General features: G+C 33.7%; 1 long non-coding RNA gene and 1 pseudogene across 2 annotated transcripts in view; one reads left to right on the forward strand and one right to left on the reverse strand.

Moving 5' to 3' along the window:
- The first annotated feature begins 3,151 nt into the window (after positions 1 to 3,151).
- Positions 3,152 to 20,094, forward strand: part of LOC144374929 (uncharacterized) — a 74,446-nt gene continuing 57,503 nt past the window's right edge. Inside the window, exons 1-2 of the long non-coding RNA XR_013434165.1 lie at positions 3,152 to 3,789; positions 4,602 to 4,720. This is a non-coding gene — a long non-coding RNA (uncharacterized LOC144374929). The remainder of the gene's footprint in view (positions 3,790 to 4,601; positions 4,721 to 20,094) is intronic.
- LOC144374928 (transport and Golgi organization protein 1 homolog) overlaps positions 8,748 to 20,094 on the reverse strand; it is a 167,974-nt pseudogene continuing 156,627 nt past the window's right edge. The window contains exons 19-28 of the transcript XR_013434164.1: positions 19,865 to 20,003; positions 15,059 to 15,160; positions 14,146 to 14,206; positions 13,995 to 14,030; positions 13,851 to 13,918; positions 13,634 to 13,734; positions 13,315 to 13,452; positions 12,275 to 12,351; positions 10,545 to 10,695; positions 8,748 to 9,551 (exon numbers count right to left, since the gene is read on the reverse strand). The product of XR_013434164.1 is annotated as a transport and Golgi organization protein 1 homolog (transcript). The remainder of the gene's footprint in view (positions 9,552 to 10,544; positions 10,696 to 12,274; positions 12,352 to 13,314; positions 13,453 to 13,633; positions 13,735 to 13,850; positions 13,919 to 13,994; positions 14,031 to 14,145; positions 14,207 to 15,058; positions 15,161 to 19,864; positions 20,004 to 20,094) is intronic.

A 20,094-nucleotide genomic window follows, 5' to 3' on the forward strand; every position in this document is an offset into this window, starting at 1 on the left:
CATCTCAATAGAAAATCGAGCAAAATAATTGAACACACTTCAGAAAAGAGGAAATCATATATTTGATTTATTCTAAAAGGTGCTCAACCTTATTAATCTTCAGAGGAATGCAAATTAAAATGATTGATCTCTTTATACCAAAATTGGCTAACATGAAGAATCTGAGAAAACAGTACCTAATGAGGATGTGGAGCAATGGGAACACTACTGCACTTGGGCTAGGAATAAAAGTTGGCACAACCACCTTGGGAAATGGATTGTCATTACATAGTAGGTATGGAGGTAACATTCCAGGTGACTTAGTGATTCCTCTGTTTCAGAAATGGGTGCTTATGGGCACTAGAAGATGTTCAGAAGAGCCTGTTAACTATATCCAAATGTCTATCAACACAAGAATGTGTACATAAACTGTAGCATATTTATACAGCCATGTACTACATAATAGAATGAACTTTTCTGCAGAAAAATTTATATATGAATATGTATGTATATATATAAATATAAATGTATACATATTCACATTTTTCATAAAATTTCAGAAGTGTTTCTTAACTTTCTGAAGTTCATCCCAGATGTCCAGGTACAAGCCCCTCTTCTAAAAGTACCCTCATTTGTCAATCAAAGAAGATGCATAAAAGGTATTATGTGTATATTTAATGATATCAGCCTGAGCCCATTTAGGTTTGTTAATGCAACAGTGGAATGCAGCCTCCAGGCCTTCCCATTGTTGCATTTGTCTATATTGTCTTCATATTTGTTTAAATTAGAAAGTAATACATTTTTAACAGCACTGTTGAGGTATAATTTGCATTTCATAACATTTCCCTTATGTAAGTATAAAATTCATCGATTTTTGACACCTCTATAGAGTTTTGCATCTGCCATCACTATACAAGTTCAGAACATTCCCATCACCTCCCAAAATTTCCTCAAGCCACATTTGCCATCAATCAAATGTGTATTTTCAAATGTAGTGTGTTGATTACTTCATGTATTTCAAATAACTCATTAAAAGTAGCATAACACATTGTTGAATAGAAACTTGAAAAACATCAACCAAAATCTTTTGTTAAGTGTATTTTGAGGTTCTGTATACATACTTGATTAAAATCAGCTTATTTGCATCTGTTCTCTATTGTCAGTTTCAAAAAAGGGAACATACTGAACAGTTGATTTCTTCCTTCATATGTTCTTGGTGGGTGAATGTTGTCATGTTGTTCTGGGGGGGGGGTTAGTTTTAAAAATTTTAGTTGGTTTTGGGGAAAATGTTCAGTTATACAAATGGCCATTTTATATGGCAGTCTGTATAGTACTAATTTCTGAGAGAATAAATCATACAAAATAGAATGAAGAATAGAAGTTAGACTATATAGTTAAATTAAAACATAAATATCAAATTGTAAATTATTTTCTTTATTAGGAGTAACTAAAGAGAAGAATGTATTGATCAACTGTGATATTAAATGTCTCAGACTTTAGAACAGTATAACAAGTATTTTAAAAGCTTTTCTTGTCTTTGTTCTACCACTTCATATTAAGATGCTGAATATAATATAGAAGTACATATTGAATATAAATATTATGTGAGCATATTATACTATTATGTATCATTGGGCTTCCTCAAGTGATGTTTTTAACATACTTTTATTATACATACTATATACTATTATTATAGAAATTATTATTTCTGCTTAAAGGTGATTGTATGGTTGGGAAATGCAGATATATTATGTGTAAAATTAAATATTTTTCTAAAAAAGTATAACATCAGATGTTCATGAATTTTGGAAATAAAAATACATAATGCCTAGCTAGTTCCTAAGAGGCAGGCTATATCTTCTGTTTATCAAAGTATTTACTCTGCATTATTGGTGGAGCTAACTTTTATTGAGGTTTCTCTGTTGCCAGGTACTTTATTACCAAGGTTGCCATTAGAACCGGGAATGACATTACTCACTATCAGGATTGAGAAAATTGGTCTGAAAGAAGCTGGACAGTGCATCGATCCCTATATTACAGTTAGTGTAAAGGGTAAATAACTGGCAAATTGCATTATTTTTTTCTCATATGGGACAAAGTTTTTGACAGGGGATGATCTTGTATATGTGACAACTTACTTTAATGCATTCTATAATGAGGCAAAATCCTAGAAGAGATCATAACAGAACATAGTTCGAAAGACTTACAAAAAATATTTCCTACTTATACACTCACTTTTGCTTTTGAGTTTGTATAGATTTTTGCTCTTCAGATTCCATCTAACGTGCAGACTAAACATACACATTGTCCTTAACAGCAGCTACAGCCTTCAGGATGTAGATTAACAAAAGCACCCCTCACCTTCTCCTACCCAGTCTATATTCATTTCTCTCCACAAAGCCCCATGTCCTGTTTTCCCATCTCTCCTGCTTCAGCCCCTTCTTCTTCCTGTGCTACTGAGGTATCTACTTAGGTGAGTCCTACAGAGGCAGATGAAAATCAGGGGACAGGGAAATAGGGTGCGACCATAACATCAATGCCCTGAAAGCAATCCCGTGGGATGATGATGTGATTAAGGAATAAATTATACCATTTTACAGAAATAACTATAGTTAGTACAAACGGCTTATTTTAATCTATAGTTTTGCACCAAAGGAACAGATTGGTGCTGAAATTAAATGGAGGAACTTTTATCAATTGACCACAAAGAAAAACATTTATTTAAAGAACATAATCCACAGCACTAATACTGGTACACTTTTAAATTCCGATGTTACCAGTTATCAAATATATAGTATACTGGAAAATATTTACATTGTTTGATAGGCCATTTGTAAAACTGCATACTCATTCAGAAAGTATACTTAAAACACAAAAATATTTAACGATGTTGTAAATGTTAAATTACCTTTGCATATGTTAAACTGCAATATTTTTATGTAAATATTTTTTAATTATTAAATGTACTAAATTGTTTTTGAGCTTTTTGAGACACATAAATGAATAACACATAAACACTGAGGAGTTATTAAATGAGTCCATGTTGCATTTGACTAAACTGAGATTTTAAAACCCAGAAAATTAAAACTATATATAACGTACCATCTGGTTGTTGTAAATTCAGGGTATGTTGTAAACAGTATAACCAGAATTTAGATAATATATATGAAAAATTATTCATTAACAAAAAGGTTTTTGTTGGCTGTTCTCATCCATTTTTGGTTCTTAACAGGGAAATTATGATAAGGTTAGGTTTAAAGGCTTTTCTAAATAAGTCATACTTGATCAAAGTTAGAAATTGGTGGCAGAGCTCCATTGTGGCAAATTATATACTCCAGATTTTTTTTTTTTCGCATAGAAAAATACAGTGGGCTATTCCCTAAGAAAAACATGTTTGTTCTTTTTACCACTTCACTATGAAGATCAAGTTCTGTCCACTTGGCCATGTAAAGGCTTCCTTGTCCCCTTCATGAGGTCTCCTATCCAGTCTATATTCATTTCTCTCCACATACCCCATGAACTTCAACAACTCTCACATACTTGCTCACACCAAATAGGAATCTCTTAGCCTGAGAATCTCCTCTCAGCTCTTTCCATGCCTCTTTAGGAACTGTAACCTTTGCAGTTTCTATATTTTCCGTCTGTATATGTGAATGCTCATAAGCAGAAACTTAATTGTTTCTCCAGATCTGAATGACATAGATTTAACTCCTGTGCAAGATACTCCTGTGGCTTCAAGAAAAGAAGATACATACGTTCATTTTAATGTGGACATTGAGCTCCAGAAGCATATTGAAAAATTAACCAAAGGTTTGTAATTATCAGTTACTGACTTCTTAAGGACACAGTACTTATCTGGGTTTGTGTTCATAGTGTACTTAACACAAGATCTTATGTCACATAGTTATGAATATTGACTTAAAGTCAAATCAATTTTTTTAAAATATGAGAATTAGCAGTTGCATTATCTAGTTGTGTAATAATGTGGTTAAATATTATTTGATAGGGAAGTTTTTCTCATAATACAGAGTTAAGGAAGCAGGTTCCCTAATAATTACCTTACGTCCTTTTAGGAACCTAATGATTACTTTCTAACAGTTAAATTATTTTTTTTTTCTTTCAATAAGATGCATTGGGTAAAAAGATACTATAACTGGCAGTTAGTTTGTAAGAATATGGAAAGGACAATCTGGGCGTGGTTGTTTCAGGAGGGAGAGAAATGATATAAGGTAGAATTTTTTTTAAAGAAACTCTTAAATTTCTATTCTATCTAATATAGGTGCTTATTGAAACTATTTTTATAGGTACTGCTGATACTTAAGTAACTTCTGTTTTTCTTGTGGTATTTAATATTTTATATTCTTTGGTAGTTTATGATTCTACCTGTGTACATAACTTACATTCTTGCTATACAATTTTGTTGTACTTTGTAGAATTAAATGATATGGAGAAATGTCACTCAGACATGCTAGTACCAGAGCTTGGAGTGACAGCCACAGTGAGTTATCAACAGTTGTGTCATCAGACTGTTTGACACATGTTACTTTGTAAAATCATAGGCTTCTGGTGACACATAAGAAATGTGTGGTCTCTGGCTTATGTTGTTTGTTTTAATTCCTTAGGTGCAGCTATCTTCTTTGAATTCAAACACTACAAGCTTAAAAAAAAGGTTTACCAGCACCAAGTGTTTTGCTTTCATGGAGATGGATGAGATTAAACCTGGGCCAACTGTAATAGAACTGTAAGTGATATACATATAGGATTCATACTGTTCTAATGGTTACTAGTTCATGTTTCTTCTTAGTCCCTCTTATCGAGAATGTAACATTGGAGTAGATCAATCATCAAAGTATTTTAAATCTATTGTGGTTACAGATACAAGAAACCCACTGACTTTAAAAGAAATTGCAGTTATTGACCAAGAAACCACTTTATCTTTATCAAACTTTGCACAAGGAATTATTCTGACATGAGTAATGTCTAATTTCTGTGAATTTTACCACTCAGTAGAAACCATCATAGCTCTGTGTAGCATATTCATCCTTCAGGAGGCAAGAAGTGAGCCGTACCTATAGGCCAGTGAGTCCATTGCAAAGCTGTACCACAGAACTAAAGTCCAGCACCTCATTGTTATGACTCCTTTGGATACAGGTTTATTGTAGATTTTGAAACTTGTTTTTACTTTCCTATTAATTGTGCAATTAATAGCCTGTTTCCTAATTTACCACTGTTCCTATCCTGCTTCCTGGAACAATACTGCTGTGGTAGGTATGCTCATCTTCAAACTTAATATAGCAATAAGAATGTGCTAGAGTTTACACATTTGCTCACTTTTGCTCCAATATGGTCTTTTGATTTGAATTAACTTCAAACTTTTGAATTGAAGTGGGTAGGATAGTACCAGATTGCTTTGAAAGGAAATTGGATCAGTTATGGTCTGTCTTATAGGCTGTTCCTTAGAGCTGGCCTAAATTCACCCTCATCTGATAGTTCTACTTAGAAATAGTGTGCCTTGATCAGATCAATATCCTATATGGGAGTGTTCCCCAGATTGTAGCTGTGATTTTTTTTTCCAGATGACCAGATTGTTTTTCTGAAAGTGAGCACATTTTTAGTCATGTTGATTAGTTGTTCTACATCACATTGCTATTATTTTTAGGGTTAACATTAATGATTCTAGGGTTAACATTAAAACCATCTCAGAATAATTACAAATTTTGGGGTGGGTTTACGTCTTCTAAATCATGTCATCTAAAAATAATTGAGTCAGATGCTAATGAGATACTTTAGGAACAACTGCTGTTTTTCTGACAACTGATTGTGAAACCTTAAAACCTGCATACCTTGTCTTCATAAAGTGATGAGTATGCAACATCTGGAAAGATATTTTATTTTTTTTAATATAGGTAGATATGACTGCCATTTATTTCCTATTTAGATATATTTACATTCATATGAAAATATGCAGGTCATTAGCCTATTATAATTTCACTATTTACATTACTTTTAACTTGATGAGACATAAATCTTTCATAGTACACAAGGTGTATATTTGATACACAGAACATAAAGATTTGTGAGGAGCTTTTTTGTGGGTTACATGTAGAACCCACGTATTTTAATATTCACTATTTTAAATGAACAATGCATGAAGGGAATGCAATACTTGGCCTATTTTTAAACTAGTGTAAACCCTAATCATACCATCCATTTGCTTTTTAAAACAAATAACAGTTGTTTTAGCCCTTGCACTTCAAGAGATCTAGTCTTTAATTTTTCAGTTGTCTGTTAGGTCAGTTTTGTTTACTAGACTCATAAAACTATATGAGCCTGAAAGAATTATCAACCAAATTTAGTCTTTTCTTTCATCTGGATTGAGTTAATTTCACAAGTGCAAAAATAGTTCAGTCTACAGTAGTTCTAGGAAATGAAGAATTTGCCTTAATAAAATGTTCACTCAACTGAAACTCTGAGTAGTCAAAATTTCCAGACTGTAAACTTCTCAAGAGAAGGGCCTCATCTTCTCCATGTCATGTAAACTTTCCAAGGCACTTGGCAGCACTCTGTACTCTGTGGAGTACTCAGTACCTTTTTTGTTTGATGTTACTGATGTTTGATGTTGCTCCCTTAAAATCTACTATTAAAATGTAGCAAAACTGATACATTGTTCTTTCTGTTCTCTAATACTATAAAACATGTATATCAAAGTGATAATTTAAAAAAAACAAACCTTTTTTTTTTGGTTGTAGATGGACACAGTACCTTTATATTTATATGTGGTGCTGAGGATCAAACCCAGTGCCTCACATGCAACCCCAGCCCCTCAAAGTGATAATTTGTATGTAGAAACATTTAGCATCCTTCACATAAGAATGCTTTTTTTTAACCTCTTTTTATTTATGTGGTGCTGAGGATTAAACCCAGGGTCCTGCCTGTGCTAGGCAAGTACTCTACCACTGAGCCACAACCCCAGCTTCCACCAAAGAATGGGGTTATATGAAAAAAAAAGAGGATGCTTTGTATGAATGTCTTTCATCAGCATTAAACAAACTTAAATTGAACATTGTCATCAGCTTAGCTTTAATTCAGACCAGAATGACCAAACCTCCCCCCCCCAAAAAAAAGGTGATTTTATCTTGAAGCAGTTAACACAAAGCAATCTGTATCTCACAAATTAGTTGTTTAAATTTACTTTCTAGTGTGGGAGGGGATGAGTTACTGGACAATAATTACAATTATAGCAATAATACTTTCAGGTTGAAACACTACTGCTTCACAAATGAAATGATTTTAGTAACTAAACTAAAACACAATTTGCTGGAGAGGACTTCTAAAACTTTTGAGATACAAAAGTATACTTGAATCAAGGGACAGTATTCTCTACACAACCTGTATATGGGCAGCTACCTTGGGCTTTGCTACAGAAGTGGTACAATCAATCAGATGGATGTAAGGAGAGGCAACTATGGGTGGGTTCAGAACTGCTCAGTTAAACTACATAGAACGCATTATAACTTACTAATAGAATAAATACAAAAAAGGCTTTAGAGGGAAAACTACTGTTGCTTTGAATAAAATAATAAATCTGCCTTTTCTTGAAAATCTATCTTCCTAGCTGACATCACCTTTATTTAAATGCTATTTTAAAATTAGAAGTTATAGTAACTTCAGCATTGCCTTGTGTCCTGTAGAGGTTGAAAGATACATTCAAAATGTGTTTGTGACTTAAATTTTATTTTACATGGTTAAAAATGGCATAAGCTATTATATGGTTTTCCTCTTACACACAGCTGCTGCTTCTAATATTAAATGGAGGTTATGTAGATAGAATTTGAGTCCTTTAGGAAGAATTCATTTTGATTCTGAGTTATCTTCAGTAGTTTAGAGATTTTGTTTCACACAGATTTTGTTTCACACTGAAGCTTTTGCCCCTATTTTGAGAATACTTAGGGGACATAAAAAAACAATGATATGTTACGTTCTAGGTTTCAACAATCCTATTACTTTCTAGAATTTAAAAGAATGGAAGAATATGGTCTAGCAGTAAACAAAAGTATCAAGCTTTTATAATTTTATTTAAATCTTAAACCTCTTAAAATGTACTGTTAAAATTGCTGTAATTAAAATTACAGTTCTGGAGAGCTAGTTCTTAGAAACATTGTTTTAAAGACAGTAGTTACAGATTCAGGACTTGCTTTAATTGTTTTTTAAATAAAATATGTTTGAGTATCTATCAAAAAAAAAAAGAATTTAATTCAGCCCGTAGTTGCTGAGTAAAGACATTATAAGCCTTAGAGTTTCATTCATTCTTAGAGGATTATACTTTTCTAATTTTTTTATCATATTCCTTGAAAATCAGTGGGAAGGTATGGGAAAGAGAAGAGTGTGTTGTGTACATTTTTAAAAAGAAATTTCCTTATTTTTTATAGACACAACATACCACCTTATATTTTACTGTTATAATGCAATAATGGCAAAAGCAGTAGCTCTTGCTACTAATGTAAACTCATTCTCAGAAAAGCATTCTCACATGGACAGTGGTTAGAAAAAAGTACATGAATGTGCTACAAAAATAGCGCCACAAGACTTCTCACAAGTAAAAGAAATCCTCTGTAGAAGTCCACAGTTGACCAAGGTCCAGCCTCCTTAACAGTGAGCAACAGGGATATGCTGCCAAGTCACCATCTTCAGTTCTGAGAGTGCGTTTACATGCTTCCCCAATGGCACAAAGTCTCATGACGATCCAATGAATCAACAGACACTTGGGAAATATTAATAAACAATTTTTATGAACTATTACAACAAAGAACTTCAGCAAGAAGGAAAATGAAGTTTATGATCTTTGAGTAAACATTTTTAGCCCAACAGTCTCTGCGACCAGATATTGAAAGAGAAAAAAAAATCAAGCTTAAAAAACACCATTTCTCTGTTATCAACTGGAATACATTAATAATAGGATAATGGAAATATAAGTTCTTAAAGCATTTCCACAGGAAATGTCCATAATTATGACATTCTAAATCATTTAGCAATTGTATATGCTACATTAACTAAAACAAAGGTATTCCTTATTGCACATTTTTAAATTGGAAGGATACTCTAGCTTAAGTGGGGGATATTTAGGGGGAAAATATTTTGGCTCAAAATGTATACTGCGCCAAGGCAGCTTCATTCTGAAAACATAAACCATTTAAAATAAACTTTTATATTTTGAAGCCAATAATCCTTTAACTCTGACTAAGTGTCAGAGGTTAATTTTATGGGCCCTGTTTTAAGGCCTGTGAACAGCCCTCACTACTCTTGAGAATTAGGTGGAGGTTCATCTTTAAAGCCTGAAGGCATTAAGTCTTTTGCAGCAGGTGGTGGCCCATAGTCTTGGGGACCATGAGTTGGAGGTGGTAATGGGGCACCAGGAATGAAGTACTCTCTTGGGCCAAATGAGCCTAAAGGTCTGAATGGTGCTGGTGCAGGTCCTGGAAAAAAATCACGAGGGTCAAAAGGCAAATCCCATTTTCCAGGTGTAACACCTGGTGCATATTCTCTGAAGCCTATTGGTGGACGCATACCAGGACCTGGAAAATAAAAAAGGAAGTTATGTAAATACCCAGAAATTTCTGAACTAGGGTGATTTCAAGTATGTTAATATAGTCTTTAATTTCTCCCAAGCCTAGAACATCAGCTGGTGAACATCCTGACTTGCCAGATGAGGCAAACTGAGATGGAACAAGTTTAGGTTATAGCCTTTGACCAACCAGCCATGAAGTAACATATTAAGGATTTAACATGGCTCTACCTAGCTCCAGGCTTGTCTTTTTTCTTTCCCTACTATATAATTGCAGAATTATTTCTATCTCACAAGAGCTCCATTTATATTTGGAAGTATTACCATGACAAGATGATAGATTATGAAATAAGAACTTTACTACATCAAAGAAATTTTGATAAAAGGAAATCTCACTATTTATTACTGTATCCATTAAAAATTCATGAAGTATTTCAGCATGGACTTTACACATGCCATCAGAATCAAGGTGCATGCATGCCCTCGGAAAAGGCCTTCCACAGCCACCTAATTAAACCAGGAACATTTATTAGGTCACTGTTAAATCCTCTTTAACACTTCCCTCTGACATTTTTCAAGGTAAGGAGGGTTTGACTTTTCCTTTTCTATATTCTATAACCTACTGCTTATGCTTCCATTATGGGTGATTACAAACTTTATGTTATAGGATTTTCATATATGTGACAAAATTTTAAGTTATGGCATGCGTCTCATCCACCTTTCCATCTATTGCAGTGTATATCAACAGATTTTCAACAAACATCTGCAGAAGTAATATTTCTGGCTTTTCTGTATATAGCCCCTTATCCTTGTCTATGAGAGATAGCTATTGCCTATCTCAGTATAAGATTATGTAGTGTCCCATATGTCCCAGAAAACTGGAGGAAAAGTTAAAATGTACTCAGCTTTATCCTTTCATTATTAAGACCCAAGATAGCAACCAACTGTTTTAGCAAGCAATAGAAGTGGAAGATGAATGTGATTTATAAGTCAATCATCATACCAAATGGTGGAGGAATTGGCCAAGGCCCAAAAGGCCCACCGTGCTGAAGTGGCGGTCCATACCAAATGGGAGGTGGTGGAGGCCGTCCCATCGGGGGTCCCATGAAGGGTACCCCTGAGAAAGGAGGGGGCCCTTTCATAGCCATATGAACCTGCAATTTAAGATTTGAAAGCAGTTAAAAGTTTTAAAATTCCTATGTATTAAGACAAAGTACCAATACCTATAAAAGCTAAAACCCAAAACCTGTCCAGAGAACACCATCAGTGCAACAAAACTCTACCCACCCCTCCTGTGTATTCCCACTGACAGCTTACAGAAGTTGGAAGGATGCCACAAGAGGGAGCAGTTTGTTACTGATTATATCTGCACAGAAAAGGGAAAGGCAAGAGAACTGGCAGGGGTTATTAACAGAGGTGATTTCTGACCAGTATGTCATGCTGTATTCACTACAATCTATTTCAAAGGGAGTCCCCCCATCCCCATCACTTCCCTTTCATCACAATAGCTCATTACTTCCATATTAAGAATGAACAGAATAAAATGAAAAATCCATTCTCTACTCATGTAATAATAGCTACTATTCTACTATATCTTCAGTAAGTCTTTCATATATTATTCAACCTCTGAGATCTTTAAGTAGACTGTCTTGTTTTAAATAAGAGGGAACAAAAGCAAATGGGATATCATAATTTGTTGAAGGCCACACTGCATATTAAAGAACTCAATCCCAGTTTTGCCTCCAAGCCATGCTTTTCCCACCTCTATTCCTCTCTAACAATGGGTCTTTGCTCTCTTTTAAATCTTCTACTACAAAGGGGTTTGGGGTCTTATCTAAGCTGCCCTTAGATTTCTCAAGAGATGTATATTCCTGGAATATATATACACTGGAACTTGAGAAGTATTTTCCATCACAGTGCTATATACACAAATTAGGAAGACAAGCCTTTAATATTTACTTTCATTTACTGTACACCATTTGAGATATTGATTTATCATTTCCTATGAGTAGTGGGTTTGAAACTAAACAATTAAAAATTTATTTTATTATAGAGCTGCAGAAGACCTACCAGATATAATAGCAACACAGTTACAAGAGAATACACTTATGTGAACAAATGAGACCATTTCTTGGGACTAGCTCAAGAGGTCATTTCAGATGATCATTGTTTCACAGAATATCTGATACCAATCTAATTCAAATCACTCAAAATAGGGTTTGCACAAATGGAGGAATTCTTAAATAATATTCTTCCAAACAAAAATAAAAATGATGAATTATATAATTTATAATGAATTTACTTTGCCTTAGAACATTCAACACAAAACACCATATAAAGTTAGAGTGATAACTTTTCACATTCTGTAGTTCATTATAGTTGTACACACTTAAGCAACATTCCCAAGTTAAGGAGAAAAGTAAGCTCAATATTGCATGCAGTTTAAAGCAAACAAGATCAGTGTCATGCTCTGAATATCCTTCCCATAAATGCACAGAATAAAACCCAATTCAGTTCTCAACCTCTAAGTACTTACTCCAACTGGATGCTCAGTCAAAGAAGTAAGGGTGGAGACTGAGGGGGTCTCAGGTTCTTGGGGAACAGTTTGCTTTTTAAAAAACAAATGGGATAGTACAAATAGAACACAAAGAAGGATAAAGCAAAGAGCAAGTACTGTAGGAAAGCTACATGTTCCTGCATGACCACATGATTCACAGTAACTACAGAACTTACCTTGCCCTCATTCGTCACCTTAGCTGGAGAAGAACTTCTGGAGCTGCTGTTCATGTGAGCTGGACCACATCCTGAGTCTGTTAGAGATCAAAGAATGGATTCAGACTTATTCTAACATGAAAAGAATAAAAATCCTCCATCCACAATTACAGATTCTTTGAAATTACTTGGTCCCTTTACCAGAGGCAACGGGTTTCCCAGATGCCTCAGAAGACCAGTACGAGGTAAAGGTCCATCCATTGACCTTGGGAAAGAAAGATCAGAGCCCTTGTATGTATTTTTCAGAAGAAATAAACCACTGGTGGACAGGTCAGAGTTCAACAATAACTAGAAAGCAACATGAAAAATGGGTTGCCCAGGGGTTGGTGTCATAGCTCAGTTGTAGAGTGTTTGCCTAGCATGTGTGAGGCACTGGATGTGATTCTCAGCACACATTTAAAAAATAAATAAAAATATCATGTCCATCTACAATTAAAAATATTTTTTTAAAAAAATGGGTTGCCCAATACGTAAATCACAATTTATGAAGAGACTTAAGTAAAATAAAGAACTGCCTTGGGTTGATAGAACAGGAGATTAATAAGTACTGGTCCTAAACTTTAAGCTATAGACTTGAAGTATGTGTAGGCTGGCTTTTCTTTAGTCTGTATAACCTGACTTCCAATCTTACCAAGACTACAGTCCTATTTAGAATTTGAAATAAGATTCAGTATTTCATGTTGGAAATATGTATGCTACAAAAAGTTTAAGGCTACTTTTATAATATTTGGGAAAGGAACACCATAGAGATTTAATTTAAAGATAAAGGGTTACACTTCACAGTGTAAAATTTAAAAGAAAAAAACAATACAGGGACCTCCAGGAAAAAAAAAATGTTTTCTATTCTAGAACAGATTTTACAGAAAACATTCACTATGATAAAGTAAGAAATTATCTTCTATATATTGTACAGGCCCAAATTCTATGTTTTCATTAGAATATTCAAAAGGGAAAAAAAAACCTTGAAGCAGTTTACTATAAAGCAACAGGTGAATGCTCACCAAATCCGTTTCTAGGCATATCTTTTTGATTAAGAGTAGCAGAAGGAGGTCTCCCAGCTGGCTCTGCTGTCAGTGGAGGGGAACATTCTCCACCATTCATGGGGGATGGACCAAAAGAGCCATTATGGCTCAGTGGACCTAAAGACAACAATGCCGTGTTACTACTTTAAGGCAGCCTTCTCCCTGACACCAACCCTCACCTCCTGCTTTAGCAAATCATTCAGATTATTTCATAACCATTACACACAGAAATAAAAAGTAATTTATGTACATTCTGCACCAAGAAATAAAATAGCTCCTTTTACAAAGTGCCCCCTACCTCTCTGAGGAGGATTTCGTAAATTTGGTCTTCCCAGCATAGGTTTTACAATCCCAGGTTCATCTTGACGCACTGCAATCTTTTGGGTCATTTCCAATAGTCTTGAATATTGAGAAATATTCTGAATTATGAAACAGCAATCTATTCCTTCATAGATAATATCTAGCATAACCTTAAAACACTATAAAACATATAGGAAGATACCAAAATCACATACTTCTGTCTCAAATTAGCAGCTTCCCTTTTCTCTTCAGCTATAGCTCTTGCTGCAGAACGAGCTTTGAGCTATTAAAGAGAAAATATTCAAATTCAGTTGCAGTAGGCTATGCACAAAATAAAGAAAAGGGGGAAAAAATCTTACCCAATTATCATGAGCTTTCTTCACATGCATAGCAATCTGAAAAAGACAACACATTAAAAAATATGTTTTTAGGGACTCATTATAATAGCCTATAATTGTCTGTATTAGATATCAAAGAATTCTGCAACTACAGGACAGTATTAATTACTACCTGGTTGTTAAATGAGTGCTTGGTTTTCTGTAATGCTTCTTCCATCTCTTCAATTCTCCGCCTAAGAATTACAACAATTGAATAACATTTGAAACATTTCTGACCATTTTCCCTTTATTCCATCAGCTATACTTTTAAAGACTTTATCATACATAAGAAAAACATTTCTATAGTTATATAAATCCAGTGTGATCAAAACTAATACTTCAGGCCAGGTGCAATGCCACATGCCAGTAATCCCAATGATTGGGAAGCTGAGGCAGGAGGATCACAAGTTCGAGGTCAGTCTCAGCAATTAAGTGGGAACCTATGCAACTGAGACCCTGTCTCAAAGTAAAAAAAAGGTCTAAGGATGTAGCTTAGTAGTAAAACACCAAAAATAAATAAATAAATAAATAAAATAAAGACCCAATACTAATAACTTATTTATCATTTAATTGCTAGAGATTCTGAATGATAAATTATAATTTCCTTAACTGTTCATCAGTGTGTTCTCAAGTAATTCTGCTAGAAATATCTTCCTCCTTAAAACTTTTTTTCTTTTTTTCAAATTATATCCATAAAAGATTTCCAAGGTCTATCAAATGCCACACTTTTGTGGGTCTTGATACATCACACAGCAAATTGATTTCTTAAAGAATTATTACAACATACAAAACCCCCAGAACTGTTTGCATTGACCAAGTTCCCTATGGTCTTGCCCATTGGCTATAAGTAAATTTTTGTTAACATTTTTCATTTGTAAAGTTGAAATTTATTTTTTCTCCTGTGTGAATTGAATGTATTCATATCCTCTCGTTATTTATACTTCCATGCTATTTTCTTCTATCTACATAATGTAAAAAAAGATTAAAAAAGAAAGCTAACACTAGTTCATTAGACACTGACACCCTCCTTTAGAAACTGAACTCACTTGTAATTTTTAACTTCCTGTACAGCGGAAACCACCTTTTCATCTGCAGCTGACAGCCGCTGCTCTCTTTCTAGTCTCTCATATTCTTCTTGGCTTAGTTTCCTAAAATAAAGCCAGTTATCAAATCAAAAGTTTTTCTCTGTGAATATCACTTCCCACAATTCTATAAAATGCTTAGGCACATAAAATAGGAATTCAAACCTGCAATTTCCTAAATCAAACTCTGGCAAATCACTTACATTTTCTAATTTCTCCTCTTAATTCTCTATTTACCAGTAAATAAAATAAATGTGAAAACAACATGTGCCCCAAGGGCAAGTCTCCTGTGTGTAAGATAATAAAAACTCACTTTACTTCAATGTGGAAGATCAGGACTGATCAACCTAACATAATTAAACATATTAGGATAAAGCAGGGGATAATTCTTTTCTCGTTTCTGCCATGGGTAGGACACTAAGTATATCTTTGTCATGGAGGAACTCTTTTCTCAATCCAAGACTGGTACCATAATAAAGATATAGTCAGTCAAAGAAAAAATCTTCTAGAATATGTCTTTTAGCTATGCAATTAACCACAGAACATTTTTGACACTTTAGATATATATTTCAAAAGAATTGCAATTAAGCAAAAAGACAAATCTGAGTTTTGATAATGTCTGTCAACCAGAAAAAGAAGCCAAACTGACCCATGATCAGAGTATTATCTACTGACAAGTTTTAACTCTGATCATGAAACTCAAGATGTTCATCTACTGAGACAAAGGTAGCCACATTTAATGATTTTAAAAATACTATTTTCTGCTATCCTTGTACTACTTTAGCCATAGTTCCAATTCAAAAGATAATTAACTTGAAACTTAATTTTCCATAAATCAGAAGAACTATAGTAAAAAAGGATTATTGATACCAAATAGAAAAAGGGGATTATATATTCTTATATAGCTTCTCATTTAATTCTTCAGCAAGTATTTTATGAGTGGCTATAATATACTAGTTACCTTGTAAGATGCTAAAGAATAAAAGAGCTCACTGTTTCAGGTATAAATGACACCTAAAGGAATATAATAATTTTCCCCACTGGCTTAAGAAGGAATATGGAGAAAACTGAATCTTGAAGGACAGAGAGAATTTTGTTTCCAATTACCAAAGAGTTAGTCTGAGAGCACTAAGAACAATCAAAACATCTTTATAAGAATATAAAATTGTGTTTGAAAGGATACAAGCTAAAAAGGCAGTAAAGATATATGTATGTGGCCAAGATCCATTAGAAAAAGGAATCTCAGAATTACAAGTAAGGCTGGCACTTTAAGGTACTTTTCTCCTAGGTTTACCCACATATTGAAGATAACACAAAGATATAATGAGTCTGAACTAAGCCTTCATCAAATTCCTGGGCTTAGAGAAAAAAAGAAGTGTTTGGGGCTACAAATAAAGGGACCCTTAATAAAAGCCCTAGCCTTTGAGTTTAGATTAGAAAGTACTGCACACTTAAGTGATGAACAGGCAAAAAATCCAAAAGGAACAATACTGAAACATTGAAAAGACAAGTCATTTTTGAATTATCTTAATTGCTGACTACGTTTGAAGTGACAATCTTACTCAAGTAACCTCAACACTTTTCTATAAGAAGATAACTTCATCTTAGTCCTCAAATTTCATGTATAATTATCACAACAATGTTAGCCAATCAAAACTGACCAGGCACTCCATAAGACAAAATTCTGTGAGAAAAAATCCCACAGAAAAGGAAAACACCTAATGGGGTTAACCGCACATGTTTCAAAAAAGTAAAGTCAAGATTATGAATTTCAGGTCTGGGAATATAGTTTAGTTGGTAGAGTGCTGCCTTGCATACACAAGGCTCTGAGTTCAAACCCCAGCACCACAAAAGAGGAAAAAAAAAGATTATAAATTTTGTCAAAGGATTAGAAACTATAAAACCAAGAAATAGTTGGGTGTGGTGACCTACACACAGTCAAAGATACTCAGAGGCAGAGGCAGAATGATGAGATTAAAGATAGCTTGGAAAGCAGTAAGACACTAGTCCCTTATGAGAAAGAGCAAGGAGTCTGGGGAGGTAGCTCAATAGTAGAGCACATGGCTCAAGGTCCTGGGTTTGAGCTGTAGTACTGAAATAGGACTGGGGTTGTGGCTCAGTGGTGAAGCACGTGCCCCACATGTGTGGGGCACTGGGACCAGTCCTCAACACCACATAAAATAAATAAAATATTGTGTCGGGCTGGGGATGTGGCTCAAGCAGTAAGGCGCTCGTCTAGCATGTGTGCAGCCCGGGTTCAATCCTCAGCACCACATACAAACAAAGATGTTGTGTCCGCCAAAAACTAAAAAATAAATATTGAAATTATCTTTCTCTCTCTCTTAAAAAATCCTATAAAAAATAAAATAAAATATTATGTCCATCTACAACTAAAATAATATTTTAAACCCTGAACTTTTTAAAATCCTAAACTCAATGAATGATTTTAACAACAGATTTGGGAAGTAAAATAAATCCTACCGCTTTTAAGACAGGTCAGAAGAAAATATCCAGAAGAAGTAAATCCAGAATGTAGGAGGCAGGGGAAATCAAATTCTAATATGCATTACAGAAGAGAGAATGAGGTAAAATCAACATTTAGAAAAAGACTCGAAAATTCAAGAAATGTTTAATGGTCCCAAGCAACATAACTGCAAGAGGAAAAAGTGGGTGGGGTGGGGAAAACTACACCTAGGCACTTCCCAATACAACTGTTAAAAAAAGAGAGAAATGACTACAGGAACTAGGGGAGGGAGATAAGACCAAACAACAATGATAATGGACTCCTTAAAGAAAAAAAATTAAAACAGATGGTAATTAATTGGATATTTTCAAATTGCTAAAACTAAGTAACAGTCAAAATTCAGTAGCCAAAAGAAAGATCCTTTAAAAATGGAAACTGGTTTTAACTCTAATCATGAAGTTCATGTCAACCTAATACAGATTATAAAGGTAGCAATATTTAGTGGATAAAATACTATTCTCTGTTTATCCTTGTACTACTTTGATACACTAATCAAATCTATCATTAAAGGACAATGTTCAAATAGAATGAAAATAATTTCAAATAAGAAACCAACAGTGTAGAATGCAGAACTACAGAAACTTTAAATATGTGTATAAATTGAATGAATGTCTTGTGGAGTTCACAGTATACGAAGTACTAACATACGATGCCACAACAGTTATCTGATTCAGGAGCTACTTAAAGCCCATAAAAACAAGTAATAAACCTATTAATCTATGTCAGGTTTTTATTAAATCCAGAATATATACCAAGGCCTTTAAATTATGAGAAGATGAATAAAATTATAATTATATAATTATAATTCCATTATAATTTATGATTACATCAAGCTTATAGAGGGAATGAGGAAAATAATTAAAAATATTTAAACTATTAAAAAGATACAAGGAAGAAAAAAAGAACAGGTCATTAATTAGAAAGCAAATTCTTCATAAACCACAGGCACATATTGACATGAACAGACTTATATTTTAGAAAGTCCACTCAAGCGGCTATAGAGAAAATTACTAAGAATTTGAAATAAATTATATAAAAATATAAATAATGGAGAATGAAGACAGATGACCTAGGTTAGAAACAGAAAAGATGACACAGGCATGAACTAACATAGTACCTGGGGATGAGTAAAAAGAGTACAAACCACAGATGATGACTGAATGAATTTTGGAGGAGTTGAGGAAAATAGTGCTACAATTTAACTGCATTACAAAGAAAATTAATTGCCATTTAGGTCATTCATATTACTAGTAGGGACAGAGAAAACAAGTGTTCTTTTGAAAAAAAAAGTGATAAAATGAGAAATGTTTCTTTGAAACAGGCCAGGCATTTAGAACTGGCCTGAACAAAAATTTGAGATTCTAAAAAGGTCGCTTGGAGATCACAGAATTTTAGAAAAGTTAATGGAAAGGTTTCAATATTTAATGCATTAATTAGGCAACAGAAGTCAAAATACCTAAAAATAGTTAGGTCTATAAGAAGGTCTGTCTTTGCTTTAACAAGATATATATATATATATATATATATATATATATATATATATATATATATATATCTTGTTAATAAATCAGGTGCAAACAAATAAAATCTGACACAAAAAAACTATTTTTAGAGAATTCAAGTATTTTTGTGGATTAAAATCTTCAAATGAACTTCCAAAAAATAACTAGCTCCACACTGAGAAGATTAATATATAAATATATACTACAAACAAGTACTTCTGTAATCATAACTCTTAAAATCCTTGCCACAGTTCAATTTTTAGTGTGAACATCTGAGATATTCAAGTCCAAAACTTGTACCATCAATAAGTAAATATTATTCCTTTTTGAAGTTTTTATTCTACTAAAACATGTCATTCCAAATCACTCAGTATTTTTAAAGGTCCAGAGTTAGAGATACAAGTTCAAAACATTAGAATTACATAACTGATCACAATGAAAGGAAATTAAAATAAATAGTGGGATCATAGAAAGGGTCTAGATCTTTGAGAGGTATTTCCACATCAGTGACTGTTAATACCAGTTTACCACTTCTTGCCTTCATATGAATTTGACAATTGATTACGATGTCCTCACAGCCTTAGTTTATGGTTCCAACTACCTCAGGACTCTTAAGACTGATGATGGAAAGAAAAATGCAACTTATAGGAAACAAAACACAAAGGAAAAAAGACAAATCTCTACTAGATAAAATTATCTGTTAGTTCACACAATGATAACAATAACAAACAATGGAAATCTTACTTTTTTAGTGCCATCTCATTTTGCTGGTAGAGTTCATTTAAAATCTCCACTTTCTGCCTAAGAGTTTTGCATTCCTCTTCCAGTCCAACTTTAGAAGACCGTAGTGAATTGCAGTCATTTTCTAATTTCTTTATTTGGTCTGTAAAGGATAAAACAGCTTATCTCTATATGTGTACAAGGACTTAAGAACTTGTTTGAGGGAGTAGTGCCAAGAAAAGTAAGAAGCATGA

The sequence above is a fragment of the Ictidomys tridecemlineatus genome, unplaced genomic scaffold (genome assembly GCF_052094955.1).
Source record: "Ictidomys tridecemlineatus isolate mIctTri1 unplaced genomic scaffold, mIctTri1.hap1 Scaffold_96, whole genome shotgun sequence".
Lineage (NCBI taxonomy): Eukaryota > Metazoa > Chordata > Mammalia > Rodentia > Sciuridae > Ictidomys > Ictidomys tridecemlineatus.